At 37.7% G+C, this 23,874-nt stretch overlaps 1 non-coding gene across 1 annotated transcript; it reads right to left on the bottom strand.

The window, feature by feature from the left end:
* Positions 1-22,828: 22,828 nt before the first annotated feature.
* Positions 22,829-22,937, bottom strand: LOC143598973 (small nucleolar RNA R71). The gene has a single exon (XR_013147220.1). It is a non-coding gene; the product is annotated as a small nucleolar RNA R71 (small nucleolar RNA).
* Positions 22,938-23,874: the final 937 nt, after the last annotated feature.

Raw genomic sequence — 23,874 nt, 5'->3', positions numbered from 1 at the left:
GATTCTTTATTCACACGTTTTTCACTTGCGTGTCCGGTAGGAAAGGGGGCTCTAATGAGATTAGTCATACTCAGATGTCTGCTATCACTACTCTGATCATGGATTGGGATTACAATTATTCCAAGTTCGTCTTCAATGAAATGATGAGCAATCTGATAGGGAATAAGAAGGAGATATTCCATATGTATCCAAGGTTCCTGCTGATGATTTTCGACTCTCACTATACAGACCTTGTAAAATCTGTTGACACTATGGATATGAAGTCATTGGGATCCAATACATTTTGGTTGATGAAACAAAACAGGAAAGGTGCCAAGATCGTTTATCGGGGCCTTCATGCTCTGGTAAAATTTGGATAATTTGCTGAGACAGAAGCTGAGCCTGTCAAAGCTCAGGTTGCTGATGAACACGCGGCACCAGCTCAACCGCGTGTTGCAGCTTAAGAGCTTTCTGATGATGAAGAAGATGATACTGAACACCGTCAGTCAGATACCTCTCCAAGTACTGAGACTTTAAGTGCTTTGGAAGCTGTGAAAGCTTTGTTACAGTCAACTGCTCTGAAGCCTCCTCAGACTGTTGCTGAGATCAATGAAGAAGACATAGCTGAGGATCCAGCCGCAGACCTCGGTCCACGTAAACGAAGAAAGAGAGATCCGAGGCCTGGCGTGCTAATTAGTGAATCCAAAACAACCACTATACCAACTACTAATGCAACAACTAGCCCTCAACAACATACTGCTCAACCTGAACCACCAGCCCAGAGATACAAGCTGAACAAGATACACTTACTGTTGAGCCATCATTTCATGATTTGTTGACCAGTGATTTTGTCAGTGAATTTGATTTCGAGACAGATACTCCACACAACGACACTACAGATATTCCCTCTGGCTCATCTGGCCCCTATACTCAGGGTCAGTCAAGCTCAGGTAAGTCGGACAAGATTGCCCAGATTCTGTCTATGCAAGAAACCTATCTTCGGAATAAAGGTAAAGGTGTGATTCTTGAAGATGCTCCCGTTGATGTTCATGCATTACAGCGTCGAGTCTTTGAACTCGAACAAGATTCGGTAGTCATGGATGTTCGTATTCTAGAGTTGGAAGCAAGTAATTCCGATAAAGATTCCAAGATCAAAGAGCTACAGTCCAACATGGGAGAATTAACTGCTTTGTATCTTGATCTCCAACAGAAGTTGTTTCAAAATTTTGGAAATGAGTATAAAGGCAGTGATGACGTAGTCTATAAAGCATCCAACTTGTTCCAAGGTGATAGTTCTTCTGCTCGTACTATTGACAACATTGATGAGTCATAACCGCTACAACAATACATGGATGCCCCCCTATCTCCAAGGAGAAATCAGAATATTGAATCATCGGATCATCCATACAGGTTCGTTGTTACTTTTCAAAAGGGTTTCTCCGACAAATACGGTGATCGATCTGGAGTTCTATCATGGGGTTTTGATGCGGATAAGAACATGTGGTGGGTAAAGAGGAAGTCAGGAACAACTGAGTATTACAAGAAGATGAAAAACTTTGGTTCCTGGACCAAAGTGGATCTAAGTGACCTGATAAATGCTCCATTCACCAATCCAACGAATGATAAACGCGGTATTGATTTCTGGAACTTTCTAAGAAGGCAAGTCGATAGAGGTTTTCATGATATGAAGACTGCTGAGTCTTTTCTGAAGAAAGCAAAAGGAGTCCAAGATCCAAAGATGGGGAAAACAATGATCAATGTCATGTGGCTGCCACAGACAAGGCCACTCATGTTCCTGTACCAGACGATATTCCAGACAGCACATTGGATAACATGAGATTTTGGATGTATGACAGTGTAACTGCAACAGTCGTCATCAAGCTGGCAAAGGGAAAGGGTCAGTTAAGATTTGTTGATCCTAGAGACCTGCTGAAGTTCAAATAAAGGGATATCAAGACGTTAAGTACGATCCAGATAATTGCCGATCCAATTTTTGAAATGGCTGCGAAAGAATTCATCGGTATGGTAGCTTCAATTATCATATGCAGATTTTGGGCAGCTGCTTTGAAAGATGTTGATATAGACTACATGGAACATGACTAAAAGACAAAGCTACAAACCAAGGGGGGAGATTGTTGGGCCTAGTTTATGTGGTTTGAGCTTAGTTTGTATTCAGTTTTATTTGTTTTGGGCTTGGGATATGGGTTATGATGTGAGCCGAGAACACCTTAGTGTTCTCGGTGGGCTTTTGCTAGTTTGGGCCGGCCTCTATGTTGGTATCCCTATATATAGTTGTCATCATGTATAGGGTTAAGGTTGTTCATTCACTTGTTTTAGTATCGTGTATTGTAAGTGCTTAAGCACCCGACGTATCTTAATATACGTGTGTTTTGAAGCAATCCCGTATAACTCTTTATTGTTAACTCGTGTTCTTGAATCACCAAGTATCGGTATTCCGCACCTATACTTTTTATATTGATATCATAATTGTAGTGATCCAGATTCGGGACTTACAACCTATCTCGCGATATGGTCCAAACATCTCGACTTTTAATCAATTTTACGCTCTCGACCCTCAAACTCTGAAAATACCCGAAAGATATTTACCCACCAAATCAAAACACTTTATATATATACAAGAGATATTTTTATCGGTCTGACACTCAACAATTTTGCATGAAAGACCTTGTTATAAACCCATAATCCTTTCATAAAATCAAAGATAAAACTATTTTTTTTTTTTTAAATACAATGTAAAATAAAAAGATAATGTAAAATTAAAACACATACTTAATACATTAAGTTAAAAAAAACAAAACAAAATAGAAGGAAAACAAAGTGAAGTAAAGATGAAATTAATATTTTATTACGTATATTAATTATAAATTTTAAGAAATATATTTTGGTGAAAAAGATCGCGACATGAAATCAAATTGTTTGTTAACGTCCTAGATACACTTCCATTTGGATATTATTATGCCAAGAACCCAAAGTCAATTATAAATATGATTTGTCCACTTTAAACTTAACAAGTATATTGATGTTAGCATGATATGTTAAGGTATATATTAAGCATGACTTATGTGATCCCCATTTAATCCAACATGTCACAAACTCCATCATACCTAAGGCATAATTTGTGTTTACCAGTACCACCCCGAATTGAGTCCAACCCCCTAATGATTGTTCAAAACAGTTTGAGCTTATTTAAACTTTTAGCAAATTTTGTTTCAAAAAATAAAGGTTGAACCATGGACTTACTCGTCATATGGACATACAAGCCTTCATATAAAGTGTTTTGGACTTGCTTGTTTGCCCACGTTACGTGGTTCTAATATGTCCCTTTTTGTTTGTTAGTTTTCAAAATTTGTGTTAAATTTAAATTCTTTTAAGCACTTTGCAGTTTTTCTACTTTATCATTTTGATTTTCAACATTTTTATTTAAAGCAAGAATAATTTTTCTGGTGATCAATCACTAACGCGCTCAACCGCTTCATGAGTGTGTAAGCACTATCATAGGTGGGAATTTGAGTTGATATCACTATGACACTTATTTGTCAAGCATATCTACACATCAAGCGATGATCTTATTGGCTTTTGATCTGCTCTTTACATGTGCTATTATCATTACTCATTAGAGAGAATTTCTTATCATTTTTCATAGGTCGGGTCGAATTCTCAAATTTTATAATTTTTATATAATCTGACTCTCTCTAAGCAGGATCTCTCTCTAAACGGGATAATACCTTTTAATACATTTTCACATTTTCTTAATGAAATATAAAATATTTTTGGCAAGTCAAATGACATTTTTGTTTTTCTTAAAGCAAAAGTGAAATTCTTTTTGGTGAGTTAAACATAACTCATTGTCTCCCTCTAAAATTTGTGACATATTTGAAGAATAATTACAAATTTATATACAAAAAGATAAACCAACGTTAATCAAAGGAGATCATGTCCAATGAGTCAACAAGAAACAAGAATCGGGCACGATCAAAGGTTTTGGTAAAAAGGTTAGCAAAGTTGTAATCCAAGTCGACCCTTTCAATACTGATAAGTTTCTGGTCATAACAATCACGAATGAAATGCATTCGGATGTCAATATGTTTTGTCTTGGAGTGTTAGACATGGTTTTTAACAATATAAACTGCTGCCTCATTATCACACTTGATAGGGGTATTAAAAATGTCTTGAGCGTATTTCTCTATATGTATTGAAGACCCGTCCGACTTCTGTTCAACTTGAAGTCCCAAAAAGAAAGTCATTTCCCCCAATGAACTCATTTCAAACCAACTTTGCATGAGATGTGCAAACTCTCTACACCGTTTATCAGTTGTGGATCCAAAGATTATGTCATCAGCATACACTTGGACCAGATTCTGATCGTCTTTCACCTTCTTGATAAAGAGAGTGATGCAGTTTCAAAAGTGATTAATGGCTCGAGAAACTCAAGATTAACAAAGACGAATAAACTAACTAAAGTTTCAAAGAACAATGTTCTTATTATATCAAACTTAATCAAAAAAACAAATGAAACTAAAGACCTAACAACTTTATTTTGTAAATAATAATAAACATTTGGGCCGGGCCGACTTAATGGACCGGATGCTCCTACATCATACTCTCTCTCTTCGAAAAAACTTGTCCTCGAGTTTTGCCTCCCGGGTCAAACAGGACATCAACCCGCTTCTCATTTATTTTTATTATCATCACGACCCGCCTAAAAATTCCAACTTGATGGATCGCCTTGACCAACTTTAGACTTATACCACCCGGGTTAAAAGGAGTGTGGATTCGCGTCCTGTCCACCACCGACGTTACTCGCTCAAATAGTTTAGCTCCCACTTCCGTTATTTTTATTGTGATGAACCCATATTGAATCCATGGTTTTGCTCCAACTTTAATCTTACACCCTACATTTAATAATTACCGTACATAACTTTCATGCAATCTAGAATTTATTTCCATGTATGCAATTTTAGTAATATGCCTCACCATATCTGGTACATTATTTAAATAATTTTTATTGACATGCAATCCCACATATGGTAGAGAATCCTTATCACCAATTATCGAAATCCTTTTTTCACTTTGATTTTGAGTTTCCACTAAAACCAGAGCAAAAGTCAAATTACCTACTATTTGAATTCCCGTGATATCAGACAACACCATAGGCATCACCATGGACGGACTTTGAGATCCGATAGCAGCCGCCTCACCATCTAGAACCACTGTATATTCTTCCTCTTCATCGTAGTCATCAAACACGGGTGGCGAATCATAACTAAAATCAAAACGATACTCCTCCTCCCCAAAACACTTGTTTTCATTGAAATCAACCCCATCTTCATCAATACTCGGTTCGTCTTCCGAGTAATAATGATCTATCGGTTCGTCTTTCGAGTAATAATGATCTATCAGTTCGTCTTCCGAGTAATAATGATCTATCAAATTGTCTTCCGAGTAATAATGATTTATCGGTTCGTCTTCCGAGTAATAATGATCTATCGTTTCGTCTTCCGAGTAATAATGATCTATCGGTTCGTCTTCCAAGTAATAATGATCTATCGGTTCTTCTTTCAAGTAATAATGATTTATCGGTTCGTTGAACCTGTGTGGAGGATGGCCAAACGGCTGCTGCTCTCCATTGCCACCGTCGTCCCATACGACGATGCTTGACTCGGTTTCTACCTTGCGCATCTCCCGTTGTAACTCGAGATCACAGACTCACTTTCGGAGCCACTTGATCTTCTCAAGATGACGGACTCGTTGGCGGAGTCGTTTGATCTTCTTAAGATCTTGTGGGTCGGAACAAATTCTACCGCTGTCTCGGTCGGCGAATCTGCGAACAGCACGTTGATCCTCTCCACGAGCACATGAATAGTATCCCCTCCTTTCGTTGCCTCTGTCGGCAAATCTACGAGGAAGAAAGTGTTCATCTTCATGTCGAGCCATTTGAGAACCAGAAGCTCTAATACCAACTGATGCAGTTTCGGAAGCGATCAATGGCTCGAGAAACTCATGATTAACACAGACGAATAAACGAACCAAAGGTTCAAAGAACAATGTTCTTATTATATCAAACTTAATCAAAAAACTAATGAAACTAAAGACCTAACAACTTTATTTATAAATAATAATAATAATAATAATAATAATAATAATAATAATAATAATAATAATAATAATAATAATAATAAACATTTGGGCTGGGCTGACTTAATGGATCGGATGCTCCTGCATCAGAGAGTTTGATCAATAACACCTCTTTTATAGCCATTCTTCAAAAGATGTTATGCTAGTGTAGCATTCCAAGCACGAGGTGCTTGATGAAGGCTATAGAGAGCTTTATCAAGATGAGAAACGTGTTTTGGACGATCATGATCTTCAAAACATGGTAGTTGCTTGACATAAATTTCTTCTTTTACTTTCCTATACAAAAAGGCAGTCTTTACATCCTTTTGATATACTTTGAATTTCATGTATGATGCATAGGCCAGAATGAGACGGGTTTCCTCGATCCTAGTAACAGGATCATATACTCCATCGTAATCAAGACCTTCACGCTGAGAGAAACCTTGAACAACCAATCGTGCCTTATTTCTTATAATCACCTCTTATCATCCTTCTTGTTCCTGAATACCCATCTTGTCTCAATTTCTTTCTTGTTCTCTAGCTTCTTAACCAACCTCCATACATTGAGCTTCTTGAACTATAATAACTCATCTTGCATTGATTCAACTCAGGAATTTTCCTTCAGAGCTACCTTGTAGTCCTTCGGTTCGACCTGTGAAATAAAACAAGCAAAAAGACATCTGTTAATGGTACCAGACTTGCTCCTTGTTTATATGCTAGCTGAGGGAGAACCAATGATATTTTCTGCGGGATGTCTCCGATGAATGGGTATTTGGGGAATGTCTTCCACTTGGGTGGCTGGTTCCACTTGAATATCAACCTTCAAACTCTCAACAGGATGGAATATGCGAGGAGCATTAAATAGACCATAATTGGCTGTCTGAACAGTGTTAGATTGATCAACCAAATGTTCTTGTGCATCATCCCAGAGATTCTCACCAAATGGAACAACAACTGCAGGGATTTGAGTTGATGCAGTATTATCAGATTCACCAGCAACGAGTTCATCAGAAGTAGTAGTGTGTACCATTTCGTCTGAAGAGGGAGGAGTGGCAACGTATTCCACTACACTTGGTTTCGCTTGAACATTTGTTGTAGAATCTGTCTGAACTTGTTCCATATTGTCGGCTGGCATGAACAAGTTATCTGAATCAGAATCAGATGCGTCTCAAACTGCTACCAGATCGGTTGAATCAGCGGATAGAGGAGCAGGGTTATTGACAGCTGGATTATTATTTGTTGGAGGTGGAACTGCATGAGGTACAAGTGTGTTGGAAGGTTTAGCAAGTAGATTCACATCAGGAAAACTATTGACAAGATTTTGCATCAATAGAGGTTCAGGCAAAGCAGATAGAAGTTGAGTGTTGGTTGTTGGTGGGATAGACATGCCATGGAACTAGTTGAACAAGTAGTTATAGTAAAAAAAAACAGTTCAGTCCCGTGCAAGCATCAGTAGCGTTAAGCTCTTGCCAGTCAACATTGAATGATTCCACAATCACTTTAGTCTTACTGTTGTAGAGAAGATAAGCAATTTTGTTATGGGCATATCCAACAAAAGTAACACTCATCGACCTTTTCAGCCAATAGAGGATCTGGGTGAGCACCTGTATGGAGAAATGTGCATGGACATCCAAATGTTTTGAAGTAGTTGACTTGTGGCATGGTTTAGTAGTAGAATTAGAAAGGAGTCTTCTTCAAGCGCTTGTTGATGATCACTCGATTTTGAATGAAGCATGCAACATTGATAGCTTCACCCCAAAAGAACAATGGAAGTTTGGAGTCTGACAACATTGTTCTTGCAACTTCAGTTAGCATTATGTTGCGATGTTCAGCTACTCCATTTTGTTGAGGAGTGTATGGTGCACTAAATTGTCGATCTATTCCATTTGAATGAAAAAAGTCATCCACAATTCTGTTGAAAAAATTATAAAATATGCTTAAATCTTATTGTCAAGTCAGATTTTATATGGAGCCAAGTTTTGGTGTAAAACGTAAACCAAACAGTTCGCTTCGAGTTGAAGAAAACAGACCGCTAAAACGATGATCAGTTTCACAGTTTTAAAATGAAGCGTGAACACTTTTAACATCCATGTTAGTGGTCTCCGAAGTGAGAGTAAGTAAATATCTTTGGGACACATTGCATGATAGAAAAGCGCTAAATTGAATGTCATGTTTTACATGTGGAGAGGGTATCTAAACATCCATAACCAAAATTGCATTCAGGGTCGGCTCGTATGACATGCAGTGACAGGCGGCTATAAGGGCCAAAAAAGTTTCGGGCCCAAACTTATTTTCTCGTTTTATATTTTTTTATAGCATACTGGAAGGACGAGGTGGTAATTTTCTTCCAATCATAGTGCGCTTATGAAAATCTATGATGCATTTGACACAAATCTTGATGCACAAATAATTTATCATTTACCATTTGTATCCCTATTGTGATATTGATGAAATATTCAATAAACATAATATTTATTAAATACAATATTCATTGGCATACAAACAAATATAATTTTTATTTATAACGTCATACAAAATTTGTGACTATGAAATACGGGTGCAAATTGTTTTTTTATTTTTCGAATTAGAAAAAGTTATAGTAACACTATTGTAACGATTCCGACGAAACCAGGTATACCCTAACCGGTAGACAATAGTTACGTTATATTTAATGTCGGGTACATGAATTACCATAGTAATTATACGAGAATACATGGTTCACTGTATTGATTGTACGTGAATATATAATTCATCGTATTGAATATGCGATTAATCGATCGATAGTTATTGAAACCCGAACGAATCGAGGGTTCAATTATAGACGATATCTATAATATTTAGTGATTTTACGAAGCATTAATGCTTCGGGATAAGTAAAGTACGGCACAGAAAAAGAATTTTCGATTTAATGGTACGTCGGTACGTTAAACGAAACCTTTAATACCAAACCAAGCAAAAGACAAACGATCAAGCCGAAAAAGATGCGCAATTATTAATAATATGATGTTTTAAGTTAATAAATGTCATGGTTTAAGTTTTTAAAGTTTTTAAATCGGTTTTATATAAATTTCATTTTTAAGCCGAAAACGACCGTTGTAGCCTCGTTTTAAGCCGAATTAAACATTTAACCGAAAAACGAACTGAACCAGATTATCCAAAACATTATCCGGATTTCAGAAATCCAAATGAGTGGCTAGAATTGGAGAAGTGGGTCCCACCCCACCCCCCCCCCTTTAACCGATCGGACAAAGGGGGTGTTACCCCATTGTGTTGTTATTTTTTTTTAACAAGCTTGGCCATGTTCTTCCTTCCTCTCCACGATATCATCTAAAAACCGAGATTTTAGCATGAAAACCGAGGTAAAAAGTCGAGTTATTTACGTTTCCATCTTCGTTTCTTGAGTTTATTTGCAAGAAAATGAGGTTTCAAAGATGAAAACCGATTCTTGCATGATGAAGTGATGTATACGGGTTATACAAGGGATCTTGGTCCAAGAAAGGAGTTAAACGAACCAAAAACGAATTTTTACGGTTTAAACTTTAGTTTTGAAACAATAACCGAAACTATAGTGAAAGAGGCTTGATTGTGAGTGTAACTTCCTTGGTATTGTGGTATGTTGGTTGTAGGTTCTGTATTTAGTAGTAGATAAGGCGGAAAGACGAGTGTGTAGCTTGTGGCGGAAAACAAAAGGTATATTCGGTTTATGTTCGGTTATGGGTTTTTGGACAGATTGTGGACGGTTTTTACAGAGGTGTTAGATACATGAAAATATGAGTTCTGTGAAAATTTGGTAATTTTTGGATAAAGGATGAATATTTGGTGAATTTAATGCTCGGTTTTGGCAAAAAATGGTGAAAAATAGTTAAATATCATGATAAATTCTGGAAAATTCCAGATAAGCTTTTTATAACATGTGAAAGTCACACACAAAATTTTAGGTCAGTTGGAGAAGTCTAAGTAGGCTTTTCGGTTAAACGAGTTCTAGGGTTTTCTAGCTCGGTTTTAGTGAAAATGGCAGGTAAAAAGAGATTTTGGTTCTGGAAAAATTACAGGGGACTATGTGGATGGCAGGGGTCATCCAGGAAAATTTGGGATTTTTCTAAGGTCGTTTGGTATTTACGACATATTTAGTGTTTAAAAATAGATAAATAAATTTTAAAAATAAAAATTAATTTGGAAATGTTTTTATAAAATTCCTCACTGTCAAAAAGTGATTTGTGCAAAATTTCAAGATCCGAGATTAAACGGATAATTATTTGTGCTAAAGAAAATAAAAACAAACTTTTAAGGTTTAAAACGCGTAAACCGGTAAAGTTCGCCTAAACGAGCTGACCGGTGTATATAAACCCTAAAAATGAACTATTTTCATATAACTGTGTGAAACAAGTAAAAATAAATCATCCGAAAATAATTCAGATGATTTGGGTAATTTTAATCGATTTAACAGTTTCCGGTACACTAAAGACGGAAACGGGTCCCGCGGCCAATCGGGGCATCTAAACCGAGCTCTAATTTCACAACTTTAATTAAATTATCAGTCAACCACTATTTTCGGGTCGTGTGTGACCAAACTCATTTTTGAAACGTAAAAACGGATAACCGTGCTAGGCACGCAAAACTGGGAAAACAAACGAATAGTAACTTTGACTATTGAACTCTAAACGATATCACAATCTGAGTCCGGAGAAGTGTTTCTGGGTTAACATTGCCCCCGGAATGGGTACAGTACTGGGTTAACAGTGTCCCCAGATGTCCCAGAAGTGTTTCTGGGTTAACATTGCCCCCGGAACGAGTACAGTACTGGGTTAACAGTGTCCCCAGATGTACCAGTTAACACGGTTAAAGATTATATAAACAATAATTGTATAATAACGATCGTAGGGATCATATCACAGATTGGACGTGTTAACTAATAATGACTGTTGTTACCTGCTTGCATGTTCTAAGGTGAGTTTCACGAGCCCCTTTTTCTGAATTGTTTTTAAATATTTTCCCGGGGCGGAAAGCATGTTACTAATGAAATGTTTAAGTACATATTGAACGCATGGATTTGCGTGTATTTACATATATTTTATTTTACGGGAATCGTACGGAAATGTACTAAGATGATAATTGTCTGAGTTGCTAACATTGTAAGGCCCCGCAACACGAGTGATTAACTGAAAGCCGGTAGAGTGTGAATAGTACTATTGGTCTGACAAACCCAACTGGTCCGGCATGGATTTGCTGATGTTTCCCAGCCAGTTGCACATGTCTATTTTGTTGTTATTTATTTTGCTATGTAATGTTAGACATAGCGGTTTGGGGCAGGTCCGTGGGCGGAGTATGCCACGGGGTTGTGTGTGGATAGTCAGAGGTTTCACTTGTGGGCTCAGCATAATTACATCGATAATATTATATTATGATATTGATTTATCATGGTTTACTCAAATTGTGAAACTCACCAACTATTCGTAGTTGACCCGTTTTCTCACATGCTTTTCAGGTACGATTAAGATGAAGTGTTTGCTTACGTGCTAAGTGCTTGATGTGTGTAAGATTTGCGTGCGGGATGTTATGATACATTATATTAAATAGAATTATGTATTGTATTGTATGATGTGTGTATCACCTAGACGGTAATGAAATATGAGATAATGTAATTTGAAGTATATTAATGTATTCCGTTTTCTTTATAAACAATGTGGTTGATATCAGAGGTGTCTGTTGCATCCCGTTTACGTTTCCGCTGCGGTTACGGGGTGTTACAGAACTTGGTATCAGAGCCATTGGCTATAAAGAATTATGATGTCTTTAAAAGATACCTAAAATATAACCAGTAGCTCAAGTATTATATGATCTGAATATCAACTAATAATTTATAGTGACGAGATCTGGATGAACTTGGATGGACAAGTGAGTTATTATGGTCCGGAACATAATAACAGACTTGTCCGCACGAGGGAATTTAGGGGAAGTTACGGGGAACATTAATAGGTAAAAATGGCAACATATGTGTAAAGTATATAATATTATTTATGCGTGCTAATGTGTATATATATATGTACATATCTTGTGGGTACATGTATTGAGAAATAGGACCCGGATAAGGAACCGGGGGATGAAATAATAAAAGTACCGAGGATGCTGAAATTTCTAGAGCATCGGTTGATGATAAGTCTAACTTATCGGGCCATAGTTATGATAGTACCAAGTTAGATCTCCCGTTTGACATTAACCAGAAATATCTAGTAATCGTCACTCCCAACCAAAATTAATAAATCCCTTACCCTACCAATACCGGTACCGTAAATTTTAATAACCCCCTATGTTCACCCGAACCGCCGACCCTCACGTACGGACGGACCTGTACCTGAACCCATTCTTATTCCATTAAGGTAAAAAAAAAAAACTTGATAATAAAGGAGCAGATAAAAATAATATATAGAAATATATATGTGTATTTCTCACTCTCAAACATATGAGACATACCACCTCCGAGATCGAGAATTACCGATTTTAGCGAACCTAGAATGCCTGAGGACATTGACTGAGCAAGTGATAGAGTTTCCCATAATAGTAATTGATAATATTTGAAGGCAACATGGGTTGCGCGATTACCTTGAACCTTGCAACTCTCTATGTTATCCTTACATCCGTTAGATGCCTATACCCACGTATACTCGAATAGAATGATCACCCATACACAAAGAGGTGTTGGAATCATTATAGCATAGTTGGTTGTTCGTTCGTAGGTGGTATACCGTGTATGCCGGATATACAAATAGACACGGATATTATAACTCCGTGGTACGTAATCGTTTGGTGCTCACGATGAGCATGTATCGGTTATGCTGACATGCAGAAGGATATTGAAATCAAGCATGTTAAATATTAATCTTTGTTGAGAAAGATCTATATGTCAGTTGGTGACAAGGGTTATGAAACATATTTAAACGTTAACCGACGTCAGGTTAAGTCCATATGTTATTATATTTGTGGGACATATATACTAGATACCGGTATGTGTAATATGTATGATAATATTTGGTGTGTATGTGTACCTGCTGTTATGATTGAGCTGGTAACGAGTTATACGGTGAGATTAGTATTGATTACTGCGTACGGGATGGGTACGGCAGAATGACATAAAAAGAGTAACTCCAATGATGGATATTGATATAAGTCAGTTGATTGCTCAATGATAGCAGATGATGATACCGAAAGTCGTATCACAGATCACTGCTAGTGTTGATGCAAATGTGATCGCAGAATTATAGATTGAGCAATCACATGTTTATGAATATTTCAATTCTTAATGTTATTACTAAGAGTGATAATGTCCCACCGAATACTATTATGACTACAAGTATTAGTTATAAACTAAACATGAATAGTAGTCGTAATGAATTAGATCCGGTATGAAGGATATGTTTGTTGGTTGTGTTAAGGAAATTATTAATAGTTTACTGATGGTAAAGGGAGGAATAGATTAGCGAGTGGATAGAAAAGATCGAAATGGTTAAGGATATTGGTAAGAGTCTAGAACATTGTGTAGTGAAATATGCTACAGATATGTTGGTAGATTATGTTGTATCGTGATGGAACACGATGGTACAAAATTATAGTTAGAAAATTTTTACTCAGATGATATGGTCAGAATTTAAAATTCGTGTGCTAGAGCACTTTTATTCGAGTAATTAAGTTCAGAGATTGGAAACTGAGCTATGGAAGATAGAAATGTTGTGTGCTGATCACTTAGAACACGCTAATCGTTTGAAGGAATTGTCATGTCTGGTAACGTGGCTAATTACTCCTGAAACTAAGCGAAGTGAGCGCTATATTGGGGACTAACTCCATCGATAAGGAGTATAGTCAATCCTGTAAAATATACAACCTTTGGAAGGGTGGTGTCACAAGCCAGCATTGATATATTTGACTCTATGGGAAGCGGACTGGAAGGACGTTAGGTGAGACGTCGAGTGTTAAAGAAGAGAAATGATAAAGGTATAGTGCAAGATAGGCTTCTGAATAAGTAGGTATGTCCTACAACCCAGAATTATACTATGACTAGTTCTGGTGTGAAAACATGAACCGCATGAAGGGTCCTTCCCTAAATGTGGAAAATATGGTTATCGGCAGGAAAAAGAATGTCGAGTGATAGTAGGCCACAGGTATGGTAAAGATGGACGTAATGCCCCGATTGTAGAACCAATTAAAGCCATGTGAACCGGCAACCCCAACCCATTCGTGTACAACCACTCCGAACCCAACAGCTTCAATAACAATCCATCCAAAGAAATCAAATTATGCCAAACAGTTGTACTTGCTATGAATGTGGCAGTACAGAACGTTTCAAGAGAAATTGCCCAAAGTTGAACCAAGGTGTCGTTGGAAGACGAACCTCATGACAAGCATCAACCTCTGATCTAGCAAGGAGCCGTGCTTTTGTGAGTAATTCGAATAAAGCACGTCATGATCCAGAGGTGGTATTAAGTATGTTGTAGTTTTAAATCAATAGGCTTCAGTGATATTTTTACGGTCGCCGATAGAAGTTAGTTCCTGTTAACCTCCTACCATTTGGAAAGATACCGATTAGTGAAACCATAGAACCTTATACCGTAGAAGTCGCTAACGGTAAAACCATGATAGTTAATCAGATAGTTCGGAATTGCCCTTTTATTCTGAACGATCAATCCTTCCTGATTGACTTATTGCCGGTAGAATTAGGTAGTTTTGACGTGATAGTGGGAATGGATTGGTTAGCACGTAACAAAGTGGAAATAAACTGTGAAAAGAAAATCGTCAAGATCCGGGTGTCGGATGACGAAGAGATGTTAGTGCAAGGAGAGAAGTCGAGCACAATGATACCATTTATATCCCACCTCAAGGTGTTAAAATATTTACGCCAGGGATGCGTGGCGTATCTAGCGAGCTTGACGGCCACAGATTCTGAGGAGAAACGGGTGGATGATATCCCGGTGGTACGCGAATTTCCACAAGTTTTCCCAGAAGAACTTCCTGGATTACCGCCAACCCGACAGGTCGAATTCAGAATCGATTTAATACCTCAAGCTGGCCCGGTTGCTAAAGCACCCTACCGATTTGCACCGTCCGAGATGCAAGAATTATCCAATCAGTTGCAAGAATTGTTGGATAAAGGATCTATACGTCCTAGGCATTCCCCGTGGGGTGCACCTGTATTATTCGTGAAAAAGAAGGACGGGAGCCTTAGAATGTGCATTGATTACAGGGAGTTGAACAAGTTAACAATCAAAAATAGGTACCCTCCTCCCCGAATTGATGATCTGTTTGACCAGCTGCAAGGTACGAGCTATTTCTCAAAAATCGATCTTAGAACGGGATACCATCAGGTTAGAATTCAAGAAGAAGATATCCCAAAAACCGCATTCCGGACTCGCTACGGCCATTACGAGTTCTTAGTTATGCCTTTCGGGCTAACAAATGCGCCGGCAGTGTTCATGGACCTCATGAATTAAGTCTGTAAACCCTACCTCGACAACTTCGTCATCGTGTTTATTGACGATATTTTGATCTACTCGAAAAGTAAAGAAGAGCACGAGCAACACTTAAGAATAATTTTAGAGCTTCTGAATCAGGAGAAGTTGTATGTAAAATTCTCTAAGTGTAACTTCTGGTTGCAAGAAGTGCAATTCCTCGGTCACGTTGTAAACCATCAAGGAATACACTTTGATCCGAGTAAGGTTGAAGCAATTAAGAATTGGCAAGCGCCTAAATCGCCAAAGGAAATCCGCCAATTCTTAGGCTTAGCTGGATATTATCGTCGATTTATAAAGAACTTTTCCAGCATCGCCCAACCTTTAACTCTCCTGACTCAAAAGGGTCGAAAGTATGAATGGGGAGAAGAGCAGGAAACGGCGTTTCAAACGTTAAAGCGAAAATTGTGCCAAGCGCCGATTTTAAGTCTCCCCGATGGGGACGATGGTTTTGTCGCGTATTGTGACGCATCGCTTAGAGGGTTATGATGCGTGCTGATGCAGAATAATAAGGTTATAGCCTATGCTTCCCGACAGTTAAAAGTACACGAGAAAAATTACACTACTCACGACTTAGAACTGGGAGCGGTTATCTTCGCACTTAAAATCTAGAGACATTATCTCTACGGTACGAAGTGCACCATCTTCACCGATCATAAAAGTTTGAAGCACATATTCGATCAGAAAGAACTGAATATGAGGCAACGAAGATTTCTATGGGTGAAGTAATTATCACCAATTTGTTAAATTGAAAATGGGCGTCAATCAAGCCATAAGATTTGAATTGATTCGAGAAACAACCAATCGGATTTATAATATATAGGATAAGTTGAAAGCAGCGCGAGATTGGCAAAGGATTTATGCCAACATACAAAGGAAGCCATTGTCACTGGAAAGAGGTGACAAGGCATTTTTAAGGCATCACCTTAGAGAGGTGATATGAGGTTTGGCAAAACCGAAAATAGCTCCTTAAGATATTGGACCTCATGAGACTATCTCCACGATTGGTCATTTAGTTTATCGATTAAAGTACTCCAGGGGCTAAGTACTATACATGACGTCTTGCCATGTATACGGATTGAAAAGTACCTAAGCGTTGAGGTAACGAAAGTACTAGTAATGGAGGTACTCATAGAAGACATGCTTGATATCATAAATAATTCCGTAGAGATAGTAGACGGGAAAACTAAACAGTTTGGACACACCAAGCTTTATTGATTAAGATTAAGTTGAATTCACAGCGAGGACCAGATTATACCTGGTAATGCGAGGGTGAATACTGAAGGGAGAAACCCCCACCTTTCTCTCGGAAGGGGATAGTGGGCGTGTAAAATTTCGAGGACGAAATTTCTTAACGGGGGGAGAATGTAATGATTCCAACGAAACCAGGTATACCCTAACCGGTAGACAATAGTTACGTTATATTTAATGTCGGGTACATGAATTACCATAGTAATTATACGAGAATACATGGTTCACTGTATTGATTGTACGTGAATATATAATTCATCGTATTGAATATGCGATTAATCGATCGATAGTTATTGAAACCCGAACGAATCGAGGGTTCAATTATAGACGATATCTATAATATTTAGAGATTTTACGAAGCATTAATGCTTCGGGATAAGTAAAGTACGGCACAGAAAAAGAATTTTCGATTTAATGGTACGTCGGTACGTTAAACGAAACCTTTAATACCAAACCAAGCAAGAGACAAACGATCAAGCCGAAAAAGATGCGCAATTATTAATAATATGATGTTTTATGTTAATAAATGTCATGGTTTAAGTTTTTAAAGTTTTTAAATCGGTTTTATATAAATTTCATTTTTAAGCCGAAAACGACCGTTGTAGCCTCGTTTTAAGCCGAATTAAACATTTAACCGAAAAACGAACTGAACCAGATTATCCAAAACATTATCCGGATTTCAGAAATCCAAATGAGTGGCTAGAATTGGAGAAGTGGGTCCCACCCCACCTCCCCCCTTTAACCGATCGGACCAAGGGGGTGTTACCCCATTGTGTTGTTATTTTTTTTAACAAGCTTGGCCATGTTCTTCCTTCCTCTCCACGATATCATCTAAAAACCGAGATTTTAGCATGAAAACCGAGGTAAAAAGTCGAGTTATTTACGTTTCCATCTTCGTTTCTTTAGTTTATTTGCAAGAAAATGAGGTTTCAAAGATGAAAACCGATTCTTGCATGATGAAGTGATGTATACGGGTTATACAAGGGATCTTGGTCCAAGAAAGGAGTTAAACGAACCAAAAACGAATTTTTACGGTTTAAACTTTAGTTTTGAAACAATAACCGAAACTATAGTGTAAGAGGCTTTATTGTGAGTGTAACTTGCTTGGTATTATGGTATGTTGGTTGTAGGTTCTGTATTTAGTGGTAGATAAGGCGGAAAGACGAGTGTGTAGCTTGTAGTGGCGGAAAACAAAAGGTATATTCGGTTTATGTTCGGTTATGGGTTTTTGGACAGATTGTGGACGGTTTAGAGTTAGGTCATGAAATTTTACAGAGGTGTTAGATACATGAAAATATGAGTTCTGTGAAAATTTGGTAATTTTTGGATAAAAGATGAATATTTGGTGAATTTAATGCTCGGTTTTGGCTAAAAATGGTGAAAAATAGTTAAATATCATGATAAATTCTGTAAAATTCCAGATAAGCTTTTTATAACATGTAAAAGTCACACACAAAATTTTAGGTCAGTTGGAGAAGTCTAAGTAGGCTTTTCGGTTAAACGAGTTCTAGGGTTTTCTAGCTCGATTTTAGTGAAAATGGTAGGTAAAAAGAGATTTTGGTTCTGGAAAAATTACAGGGGACTATGTGGATGGCAGGGGTCATCCAGGAAAATTTGGGATTTTTCTAAAGTCGTTTGGTATTTACGACATATTTAGTGTTTAAATGGTGTTTAAAAATGGATAAATAAATTTTAAATATAAAAATTAATTCTGGAAATGTTTTTATAAAATTCCACACTGTCAAAAAGTGATTTGTGCAAAATTTCAAGATCCGAGATTAAACGGATAATTATTTGTGCTAAAGAAAATAAAAACAAACTTTTAAGGTTTAAAACGCGTAAACCGGTAAAGTTCGCCTAAACGAGCTGACCAGTGTATAAAAACCCTAAAAATGAACTATTTTCATATAACTGTGTTAAACAAGTAAAAATAAATCATCCGAAAATAATTCAGATGATTTGGGTAATTTTAATCGATTTAACAGTTTCCGGTACACTAAAGACGAAAACGGGTCCCGCGGCCAATCGGGGCGTCTAAACCGAGCTCTAATTTCACAACTTTAATTAAATTATCAGTCAACCACTATTTTCGGGTCGTGTGTGACCAAACTCATTTTTGAAACGTAAAAACGGATAACCGTGCTAGGCACGCAAAACTGGGAAAACAAACGAATAGTAACTTTGACTATTGAACTCTAAAAGATATCACAATCTGAGTCCGGAGAAGTGTTTCTGGGTTAACATTGCCCCCGGAATGGGTACAGTACTGGGTTAACAGTGTCCCCAGATGTCCCTAGAAGTGTTTCTCGGTTAACATTGCCCCCGGAACGGGTACAGTACTGGGTTAACAGTGTCCCCAGATGTACCGGTTAACACGGTTAAAGAATATATAAACAATAATTGTATAATAACGATCGTATGGATCATATTGCAGATAGGACGTGTTAACTAATAATGACTGTTGTTACCTGCTTGCATGTGCTAAGGTGAGTTTCACGAGCCCCTTTTTCTGAATTGTTTTTAAATATTTTCCCGGGGCGGAAAGCATGTTACTAATGAAATGTTTAAGTACATATTGAACGCACGGATTTGCGTGTATTTACATATATTTTATTGTACGGGAATCGTACAGAAATATACTAAGATGGTAATTGTCTGAGTTGCTAACATTGTAAGGCCCCGCAACACGAGTGATTAACTGAAAGCCGGTAGAGTGTGAATAGTACTATTGGTCTGACAAACCCAACTGGTCCGGCATGGATTTGCTGATGTTTCCCAGCCAGTTGCACATGTCTATTTTGTTGTTATTTATTTTGCTATGTAATGTTAGACATAGCGGTTTGGGGCAGGTCCGTGGGCGGAGTATGCCACGGGGTTGTGTGTGGATAGTCAGAGGTTTCACTTGTGGGCTCAGCATAATTACATCGATAATATTATATTATGATATTGATTTATCATGGTTTACTCAAATTGTGAAACTCACCAACTATTCGTAGTTGACCCGTTTTCTCACATGCTTTTCAGGTACGATTAAGATGAAGTGTTTGCTTACGTGCTAAGTGCTTGATGTGTGTAAGATTTGCGTGCGGGATGTTATGATACATTATATTAAATAGAATTATGTATTGTATTGTATGATGTGTGTATCACCTAGACGGTAATGAAATATGAGATAATGTAATTTGAAGTATATTAATGTATTCCGTTTTCTTTATAAACAATGTGGTTGATATCAGAGGTGTCTGTTGCATCCCGTTTACGTTTCCGCTGTGGTTACGGGGTGTTACAACTATACTCAAATTAAAAGGAATAAGACGAATTAGAAAAAGTTATAGTAACACTATACTCAAATTAAAAAGAATAAGATGTTTGTTTTTATGGTGTATTTATTTTTAGCTATTAACGTATAAAAAGTTATGGCTATTTAAAAATTTTGAGGGAAGTTAATTTAAAAATATAATTAAAGGAAATATATGAGTAAATATGAGCCAAAAATGCAGGTGGTGCATCGGAATATGACCCGCAAGTGTGCTTAATCGATATAAAAATCTATGCATTAAATGTTAATTTCATGGAAATTGGATAACTATTGTTTTGTGGCTATTTGCAGGTTAAAAGGAGGTTCCGGAGTTATTATGGTATATAACGAAGAAGCTGAAGGAACCAGAGACTCGAGAAGACGAAAATAGGAGAAAAAGGAAGTCGGTGGTTGAAGACCACCGTGGCCCACGGTCTGGACCGTGGGCCATGGTCAAACTTGTCATACTGGTCCAGAAACCACCGTACCGTGGGTCCTTAGACTACCGTGGAGGGGACCTTGACCCACGGTGAGAACCGTGGGCCACGGTCCAGCAATTGTAACCGCCGATTTCAGCTTGTTTTATTTCGTTGTTGTGGTCTTTTCATCTATCCAACATTAGAGAACACCCTAGAGACGATTTTGGAGTCCAAGAACAATATTCTGGTGAGTGTAATCATTAGTTTGGTGTTTGTGATTCATATGCATACCCTAATTGATGTGATGATGAATCATACTATGCTCAGCTAATTCTCTTTGTGTTTTCCCTCGGGTTGTAAGGTTTCTTTATGAACGTTGATTGAATGTTTATGAAATTTCTGAGATAATAGTTTGATCTTATTGATTTCATTACTATGGTGTTTATTAATTGATTAGTAGATTGTTAGTTTGTTGAGTTCGTGTTCTTAACCATCAGTTCTTGGTGCTGTAAGGAATAGAGATTAATCGGGAGGGATTCGGGGTTGGATAAACTAATTGATATTTGAGTGATTACCTTGCATTTATAATCCAAGTACTTAGTCTTCAATTATCACAATCGTTGCATAAGCACGAACTATATCTTTATCGTTCATCTTAGTTAAACATTTATTTTGGCATTCGTAGAAATCTGAAGCCGAGGGAAGGCGTATTTCTCGTACTTATTTAAAACTTGTTAAATTGTTTTCAGTTCTAGTTGTTAATCAAATCAACCAACCAAATACTTGAATTTATTTTATGTACTTAGTTTAATATATATTAATTACAAAGCTACTTAATAACACATTTTCCACAAACTCCTTGTGTTCGACACCCGCTTATCGCTATCTAATTTGTTATTATCGGTTTTTTTTAGTGAGTCTTCGACCTCACATCAAATTTGGTGATGTTGCCAGGGAGTAGTGCGCAACGTGTGTTAGCTTTTTTAGTTTTTGTTTGTTATTTTCGGGTTACGCTGGTTGTGTTAGTGTGCAGGTAGTTACATGTGTATGCATACTAGAGGCTCCAAAAGGCATCACCACTAGTAATTGATCCCGAGATTGAACGGACACTTAGAAGAAACTGAGTCCTACTTAGGGAGAACAAGCTTCTTGGTTCTCCAACTGCATCGAACAGCACCATGGAATCACCAATTCCCACTTCAGGTCAAACATTGCCATCTACACCTCCACCAATTTCACCTCCACCGATTACTAATACCATACCCATTACATCAAGTGAGTTGAAACCAACTCACACAACCAAACCCATAAATGCTCAATTCACCTACTCAACATCATCAACATTGCCACCTATTATTAACCCTTTCCCTACCTTTGATGCATCATCATCATCTTAACAAAACTGACAACCAACCTTTCAACAACCACAATAAAGTTACCAATATCAACCACCACCCTTCATGCAATATTCAAGAACACAAGGTGATGGTTACGGGTATGGGTTTGACAGTGAATTGGAGAGGTATGAAGTGGAAGGTTACTACGCGGGAGGTGATGAAAGTCAAAGGGTAAATCCGGGATTTTTTTCTTATGATCAAGGGCAACAAACGGAACTAGTGCAAGAACTTAACAGACAACCACCGATGGTTGTCCAACAAAAAGTTCAACCGCCACAGGTTATTCAACTACAACAAGTTCAACCGCCACCGACTATTCAACAACAAGCTCCACCACAAGTGCATCCACAAGGGCAACAATAAGGTCAACAATTTGAACAACAAATGCCCCAACCACAGTTTCAACAATTTGCATCTCCAAGGCCCGTTTATAGGTAAATGGGTCAACCAAGAGTACCAATGGGGTTACCAAGAAGGCATGCAAGAGAGATGGTTAGGGGGTTGAAGCCCATTTCCGACCGATAATTACTAATAATCCATCTCCGGTGGTTATTCATCACAATCAACAAGGGAGGACATTTGAGGTGAGAACAAATTCCCTCCAAAGTCTACCAAAGTATAAGGGTCTAGCAACGGATTAACCTTACTTTTACTTGGAGGCATATGACTTCATTTGTAACACGATTGGGGGTCAAGGTTTTACATTGGATGAGGTTAAGTTGGTTTTATTTCAGTTTACGTTGGAAGACAAGGCAAAGAGGTGGTTTTACACTTTGCCTTCAGCATCCATTCATACTTGAGCTATAATGCAACAAAGATTCTTGGAAGAATTTTACACGGCCCAAAAGACTAATGATGCAAAGAGGAGTTTGAGAACCTTCCAACAGCAATCGGGTGAAATATTTCATGAAGCATTTGAGAGGTTTAACATGATAATTAAAAATTGTCCTCATCATGGTATTGCTTTATGGGAATTGTTGAATGCGTTTCATGAGAGTTTAAGTATGGAAGATGAATGGGATTTAAGGTCGATCACAAATGGTACATTTGTTAATAACTATGAACAAGATGATTGGGAATATTTGGAGCAAATGGCGGTCACTTCAAACAGGAAGGCTCAAACCGGAAGAAGAGCAAGGCCGGCGATTGGAAGACCACAAGTACAAGCCTTGGAAGAATGATGGGTATAAACCACTAATCAATTAATTGATCTTTGTACGAATTGTAATGAGTTGGGTCATGTTTCGGAGGTATGTGCGGTAGGTCAAGTACAAGTACAAGTAGAAGAGGTGAATGCACTTCAAGGGAGAGGTGGTAGGAATTAGAATATGAATTCCAACACTCATCACCCCGGATTGAGAAATCATCTGATTTTTCGTTATGGAAATCCGGCTACTCAATCCAACCCGAACTTTCAAAGAAATCAAGGAAATTATGTTCCTCGCCAACAATATAATAACCAAGGTAATTTTTATGGCAGAAATAATCAAAGGTTTCAAGGTCAAAGGGGTGGAAGTCAAAGTGGGTATGTGGGTCAAAGTTTATCAAATGGAAATGAAGTTATGGACATGTTGAAGATGATGCAACGGACAAATCAACTTGATGAAGCTCGAAGGCAAAAGGCTGATGTTCGAGACAAGGCCATCCAATCGTTGACCACTCAAATGGGTCAACTTGCAACCGAAGTGTCAGAGTTGAAATAAACAAAGGCCAATTACCAAGCGACACTAAGTTAAATCCGTGTCATATTTCATCCCGTAACGTTCCTATAAATCATGTTAGTGTGTTAAGAAGTGGTAAAGAGTACAAAACTGATTTATCACCGGGTGTGGTTGATGGGGAAGTCGAGGACATTACGGGTAATGAAAGTGATGATGAAATTGAAACCAATAAACCCA

Source organism: Bidens hawaiensis, unplaced genomic scaffold (assembly GCF_021521415.1).
Source record: "Bidens hawaiensis isolate Kalapana, Puna unplaced genomic scaffold, B.hawaiensis_p1.1 tig00051323_1, whole genome shotgun sequence".
NCBI lineage: Eukaryota > Viridiplantae > Streptophyta > Magnoliopsida > Asterales > Asteraceae > Bidens > Bidens hawaiensis.
This window is presented reverse-complemented; position numbering and strand designations above follow the sequence as displayed.